The sequence below is a fragment of the Alligator sinensis genome, unplaced genomic scaffold (genome assembly GCF_000455745.1).
Source record: "Alligator sinensis unplaced genomic scaffold, ASM45574v1 scaffold1172_2, whole genome shotgun sequence".
Lineage (NCBI taxonomy): Eukaryota > Metazoa > Chordata > Crocodylia > Alligatoridae > Alligator > Alligator sinensis.
The window spans coordinates 315602-323545 of NW_005842879.1; positions in this window are offsets into that span (position 1 = coordinate 315602).

The following is a 7944-nucleotide window of genomic DNA, read 5'->3' on the forward strand; positions in this document are numbered from 1 at the left end:
AGAGTAGTTACACTATGTTTAAACTGTATAGGCATAGATTGTCTTCTTGTCCAGAAGTTTCTTAGTGGATGTCCATGAGTGGCCTCATTTTAGCCAAAGACTCTCTGGCAACAATAGGATTAGAGGCTTTAAGTCTGTCACAATTTCAACTGGCAGTGTACATCAAGCTACAATGTCTTGGGCCTTAGCTCTCAGTCCCTGGCTCAAATGCTGCTATATTAAGCATAATCTGAAATAAGGTGGCAATATATAGATTATTAGTATTGAATAATTATATTAGGATATTGCTCAGACATCCTGAACAAGACCTGGGTCTTATGGTACTAAGAGCTGTTTAATGTATTGTAATGTTGAGTGTTTCATAGTTTCATAGTAGTTTGGAGTCAGAAGGGACCTAAATAGATAATCTAGTCTGAGCCCCCGCCACTGGCTGAAGCACACGCTGGGACCACATGACGCCAGACAGGTGTTCATCCAACCTTTTTCTGAATTTACCCAAGGTAGGAGCGAGGACCATTGCTCTAGGAAGTTGGTTCCAGATCCTAGCCACCCTAACAGTGAAATAGTGCCTCCTACTCTTTAACCTGAACCTATTCTCCAGCAGTTTCTGGCCATTGTTCCTCGTCACCCCAGGTGGTGCTGGGGGGAATAGGACCCCTCCTATTTGCTGCTGATCTCCCCTGATGAGTTTGTAGGCAGTCACCAAATCCCCCCTCAGCCTCCATTTGCTGAGGCTGAACAGGGTCAGGTCCCTCAGCCTCTCCTCATAGGGCCTGCCCTGTTGCCCTCCAACTAAGCGGGTGGCCCTCCTCTGAACCCTCTCAAGTCAGGCCACATTCTTAAAGTGCAGTGCCCAGAACTGGACACAGTACTGCAATTGAGGCTGGACCAATGTCATGTAGAGAAGGTGTATCACCTTTCTGGACCGGCTTGAGATGCATCTTTGGATACACGACAAGGTGTGGATGGCTTTGCTGGCTGCGGTCTGGTATTGGCAGCTAATGTTCATCTTGGAGTCAATAATGACTCCAAGATCCCTTTCCGCCTCTGTGCTCTCAAGGGGGGGGCTCCCCAGCTTGTATGTATGCTGTGGATTCCTTCTCCCCAGGTGCAGCACCCTGCACGTATCCACACTGAAGCCCACCCTATTACCATCCGCCCACTTCTGTAGTCTGTCTAAATCTAATTGTAGCCTCTCTCTCCCTATAATATATGTTATATATTATAAGGTTATAACATGAAGTAGAATGCCCAGAAGCCTCCAGGGGACTTGAGGAATGAACTGCAATGTGCATTACAGCTCCCAGAAGACAGCAGGGAGCAGGATGAAGAGGAAGGAGCAATGCTGGAGTGTGGGTTGCTGTGGCAGGGAGAGGGAGACATGTGGCCAGGGAGTTGGAAGCAGCGGTGGAGCTAGGACTGTGAGCTGCAGCAACAGGGCTCAGATATGGAACTTGGGCAGATGATAGCTTATGGTTTTATGGGAACAGAGACTGGTTTGGAGCCCTCCAGAGTTGTGGGAGGGTTTAAGGTTCTCAAGTGTATATATCATGGTGTTTGTGTTTTCTACCACTTATCTGATCTTGGGTGATTTCACCACAGTGTCACTGTTTACTTCCTGTTACCCAGATCCTAAGTGTATATACCTTAACGTTAACAATTATTTACCTGTTTGTCCCCCTTTCCTTAGTAGGGATGTAAATATCATTTAAAAATATTCATTTAACCTTCTCTAATTATATTAGTTAAACAATTAACCAATGACACAGATGCTGCTGGGAGCCACTCTGGGCTCCCGGGGCCCTATGACCAGGGGATGTGGAAGAGTCAAGCCCAACCAGCCCATGTGAAGCCCTGCCTGGGGGATAGCAATTAAGCAACAAGCAGGTGTTTAATTGCTTAACTGATGAGTCATTTGGCTGCTGCTTTTCCTTTTAGGCTATGGGTACTAGTCCTCCTTGTCCCTCCCTTTCTCCTTCTGATTTCTGCTGGGGCTTCTCATGGTGTCCCTTCCCACCTTCCCTGCCAGACTGCCTGTCCTGAGCCAAAGGATAACCAGTAAGCTAACCAGTTATCACTATACTTATCAGTTAAACGATTAACTGTTTAACTTTTCACATCCCTACTCCTTATCCCATTGTGACCCTAATCCCCAGCATCCCCTATATGAAAGTGGGAACTTCCCTTGCCGGCTCCCTGTGCCAGTTCCTGGGGTTGCAGGGGTTGATACATCTGTTTCAAAGATTTCAAAGAACTTAAAAATGAGGCCAGTATCATCTGACTTCTTTTTTTTTTTTTTTTTTTTTTTTTTTTTTTTTTTTTACAGATGGGGAAACTGAGGCACAGACAGGTATACAGACCTTCTCAAAGTCAGCAAGCCAAAGGCAGCATTGAGAACAGAATTCAGGTCATTTGAGTTTAGTCTCAAACTTTGTCTATTATGCCATGCAACCTAGATTAGCTGGGGTGGGGGGTGTTGTTTGTTTGGGGTTTTTTGCAATTCACAGCAGAAATAAGTTTTGAGAAGGAATTTGATGGTGAAGATGGTTAATAGTTTTAGAGATTAGCTCAAGGAAGAAGTTCTATATATTAAAGCATGCAACAATTCAAAAAGATCATTATACAAGCGTACAAATAGGTGACTGAAGTGGTGGAATAGATAGAACAAGATGATACAAAAGAGTAAGTTATTTAGGAGAAACAGAGCTGAAACAAGCTTGTTAAATTTGAATTAGGCACGATAAGAGCCTGCATTGATTTACTTTAAAAAATAACTATAATTATACTTGGTCACTGATTCTGCTATGTCCATGCTATACTGCATGAGTATCCTTCTAGGGAAACCAAAGCAGCAGCAAGCCAAATCATGCTCTTAACCCAGGCTACAACAGTCTCAATATTGAAGGCTTGTGATAGGCAAAGCAATCACTGACTGAATATCTCCAGCCTTTCACAACACTTGTGAAGAAACTGATAACACTCAACACTCCACAGGAACCTGAAACAAAATGTGCTGTACCCAGACAATTGTGCAATGCTGTATATGGAGTGAAAAGCTTTTTTTATAACCCTCACTTTTATGTCCTGAAGTATGAGACAGGATTACCCTTATCACCTTGCAAAGCTATAAATATTATTTAGTCATCATAAAATCTGGCATTAGGTTTTTACTTAAATTAATCTAACATTGCTTGTTGAGACTGGGATACAGGGTTTTCCCACAGCTGTTAAAGCCCTGTAAATGTTCTAACAATGCAGTGGGCAGCCTTGAACCTGCTTCAAAGATATTTGAATACCAGCAGACCTTGGACAACATGTGCAGTTTCCTGCTACTTCTTTGATTCCACTCAGTTGGGAGTAGAGTTGGACAAATAATGGGGGAGGGAAAGGATTATTCATCAAGGAAGATTTTCAAGATGGGAGTGGGGTGTGAGTTTGGGAAATAGGAAGTGTGATGAATCAAACAGTTATTGTGGATTATGGTTTTAAAGATGATTGCCCACATATAGACCTGGGCAGCTTGGCCCCACTATGATACTGCTGGGGTGTAACCAAGCAAAGGAACAAGGTACATTAGCTGACTACCTAAAAGCTCCCTTCCATCTCTCATGCAGAATGGATTTCAACCATAGTAGAAAATCTAGGGCCTACAGCTAGACCTGCCATTATAGTACTTGTATAGCCCTCAGGGCTTTGCACTGTTGCGTTTGTCTTTCATGCTTTCTTTTCTGGGTAAAACATGTTGCCTAGAAACACCTTAGAATAAAACTTGTCAGGACAAGATGGGTAGTATTTATTGGAAACAAAATGACCCTACTTTGTTCATCAGCTCTCCATTGTACTTCACTAAGGCTTAAAATGTCTTTGGGGACAAAGTGGTATTACCAGCCACAGTAGGGGATGCCAGCTGACCTTTTCTTCAGTGGCAACTGAAAATGGAAGCTCAGTATCACAGCTGCTGATACATCTCCTATCTTGTTTGAAATCATTCAAGATGTCCAGAAACATCTGGACCAGACAAAAGATAGATAGAAATTCAAGCAAAAGAATGTTTTTTTTCATTACATCATTATTTATCATGTGCTTCATGTAGAAGCTGTAAAACATGCGTATCATTGTTGGAACTTTTGGGTGGGATATCACAAACCCACTCTGGTTTCAGGGCTTGGTGGAGAGGGGTCATGCAGGTTTCCTTGCGTCTGTTGTGCTGATAGAGCAGGCATAGGCCCACGGGAAAGCCAATGTTATGCTGCATCCATTTATGTTGGATCTATCTATCCCTGTATAGATTATGTTATGCTATCTGTCTATATCTTTATGATTTTGATTGTGGTTTAGCCAAAAGAAAAAAGGGAGTAGGCACAAATGCTTAGTAATTCTTGGTATTCTGATACCAGGGCAAGAACTCCAAATCATAGATAGAATCACCGATGGGATGGGCACCCACATTATTGTCTGCGTGTAATGGGAAAAACAACTGCACAATAGTGAAGGCACCTGCAAGAAATGGCCCATCAGGCCAGAGGAATGCCAGGTGTTCCAGGGAGATGAAGGTGCAGGGCCTGGCTTGGAGGTCATTTAGAGTATATCTGTGATAAAATCAGGGTCCCCCAGGTTTTGGAGAGTCAAAGTGCCCAGCAGTCAGGGCTGGCAGAATCAACAGGAAGGCTAACCTCTGAAAATACTGGCAGGTGTCTCCAAAGGACTGGGGTATAGCCAGATGATAGGGTAAGAAATTGTATTTGTCTCTTTTTTCTCTCTTCAAATTTATAATCTGGTATTTTTGTGTAATGCTTTTCTCCTATATAAGAAATACTTTTGTTTTGTCTCTGATTACCTATGGCAAAGAGTGATCTCTGAATGAGTGATATTTCAAACTTACCCATTCTACAGAAAGGGGGACCTAAAATTTCTTTCACAACCCAAAAGGGAGGACACCTAAGGCTGGCAGACTGCTGGATCTGTGAGGTCTGCTATAACGGCAGTGGAGCTGAGGCTTACAAGGATAAGAAGTTATCCCAGAGAAAACCTTGGTCTTTTCTTTGGGAGAAGTGGCAGGACAGCAGGGAGAAACTTGGGGCTCTGGGGGTAATCTGTGGGAAGGTTTGTGACGGGGGAAGAAGCATTTTTAAAGAAAAGAAATGTTTAACTAAATTGCTTTTTTTTTGTTGCTGTGTTGTTGTTTTTTAGGGTTACCATATTTCCAGGATCAAAAAAGTGGATACCTGTGTTGGGGAGGGGATAGAGGGCTGGCGGGGGGCAGGGGAGAGGAAGGGATGGGTATATGATTGTTGGGGGGGCAGTAATATGCCTGTGCCCTGCCTCTGCCCCTCACTCCTAAGCTGCTGCCCCCCAGGTCCTGCCAGTGCCCCTCACTCCCAAGCCACAGCCCTGCCCCCTCTCCCCCAGTGCTGCCAGTGCCCCTCACTCTCAACCCACAGCCCCTGCCCCCGGCCCTGCTGCCCATGCAACTACTGCCTGTGCACGTGTGCGCACACACACACACACACACACACACACACACATTTACTTACCAGGGCCTGCATGCAGAGCATGTGACCCCTGACAGCCAATCACCTCACCTGCTGCTCCCAGCCCCAAGCATCCAAGCTGCCCATTCCTGGGAAAAGCAGAGGCAAAGGAAAAGCCTCTTGCTCACATTTTAAAAACCTGCCCAGACATGAGTACAGGGGACCATAAAAGAGGACACGTCCGAGAAAATGTGGACATAAGGTAACCCTAGGGTAGGGGGGCATTTTCCAGCCTTTTTTTGCACCATTGTTAAAAACTTTTACCCTTCTGGTCTATCTTCCTCATCAGTCCTACGAATCTTGCTAGTTTAAAATTATCTTGAAATCATTTGGGCTGTGATGAGACAATCAAAAACAGTAACACAAGGGTTTTAAATTCCTCAGGATAAGGCTATGATAAGTTAATTTTTTTTTTTAGCTGCTCTTTACCTCAGTCCAAAAATTGTCAGCATTTGTCGCTATTTTGCTAAAACTAGCATGGCTCCCAAGGGCTTTTGCTGGGTTTCAGGAAAGCTGCTACTCCCTTATTATCACTCAGTGTGCCCAAGCCTAATACTTCTTAGATTGGAGTTTTTGAAGCCTCCACACCTTGGACTATGTACTTCTAAGTAAAACATAACATTTTGCCATTGACATAAAGTAGGCAGACTACTACTAGAGATTAATCTAGCTGATTTAAAAAACATGCCCTCCATGAAATCCTTCAGTCCATAGGCACAGACAGCAGACCAGATTTTTTAAAGTCCCCAGAGATGCCATCAGGCACCTAATGGATCCACAAACCAGATCCACAAAAGGAGTTAGGCATGTAAGTCCACCATGTTCATTTTTGTATACTCCCTCTTTTTAGTCCAGTGAATCCTTAATTAATCCATGCTAAGTGAATCAGTTTGACAGGAAGGACTGGAAGCTTCTCTTCTCTCCCAGTCTAAGCCCAGTGATTGGGGCACTCTTGGCGGTGGGGGGAGGATAAGAGTTTGAATCCTAGCCAGGAGGGAAGAAAAATTAATTCAAGTTTCCAAAATCCTGCATCAGTGAAATCTAATTAGAGAGGCATCTTTCTGCAGCCCAAAGTGAGGTGACTCTATCCAACAGAAGTGCAGGATTTAAAAGACTCACTTCAACCTGTGGCATCTCTGTAGCTAGTTTAGGCAGTACCTCACTCAGCATGCCAGCATGTTAGGAATGCCTTTTTGATACAGCTAACTCTTTCTATTCACTGCATAGTAAAACAGGTTCCTAACAGATGGGTGTGGATTTTGTTATACTAGCAAGGCCTAGGTCCTTTTATAGATCCAGCATTTAGCTGGTTTCAAACATTCATGAAAAACCTGAGCACTGTTAAAAGTTTAGTCATATGTTATCAGCGAAGGCAAGGTTTCACTCATGTGCTTTAGATTCAGTTGGTCAAATTTAATCCTCAGCTATATCCACATACTTCCATGTGTTGGACTTCAAGGATATGTAGACAAAATTTCACTCCATGGCATGTACAGAAATTAGCTTAATGTCTGGCTGGTTTAAAAGGAAGCAAGATGATTCCACCATCCAAAGGGAGTCCTCAGGGGCTACACAGTGTACCCTGCCATTTTCTGGCAATCCCAGAGCTCCCTTCTGCTGCACACATTCTTAACTATTGGAAAGGTCCCTTGAGGCCAATGGTAACTGGTATTGTTGGCTGTACTCTGCATTATAAACCAGCCTGACATGGAGGCCTGCAAGATCAAGGAGAATAAATGTCGTTTTACACCTTCCCCTTCCTATACTCTGTGCCAACCACTTGCCAGTTACAGCTCTGGATCTGAACCACTGATTTCACCTGGGAGTCTCTTGTCCTTGCAAGTATTTTTATTATGTTTCATATAGCACCCAGTTATCATGTCAGCTATTACTAGTGCTTTCCTAAGCCCGTTATAAATATCATAACACCTAGTTCCAGTGACTATAGGTTGCAAGTTTTCTTCCCCTTCTTCCCACAGACAGAACTGGTCTTAAGACTGGGTGACGTGGGCAACCGCCCAGGGCACCATGGTCAGGGGGGCACCACACACACACACACACACACACACACACACACACACACACACACACGCGTGTGATCAGCCCATGCTCACAACAGTGCTCTCCCCCGACACTGCCCTGGCCAATCCCCGCCCCCAGGCAGAAGGAGCACTGCCCAGCCCAACCCACCACCCAACTCCAACTGCTGCTCAGGAGTCAAGCTGGGCACAGGCAGGTGGGGTGGCACCTGCTTCAGTCCACCCACCTTGCTCCTGCCTGCAGCAGCACTGCTGACTTGTGGAGAGGCACCAAAATACAAGTTCACTCAGGGCACCATTTTCTCTAAGTCCGGCTCTGCCCATAGATAACATTAATCCTTGATAAAGCATTTGAACATATCCATGGGCATTCC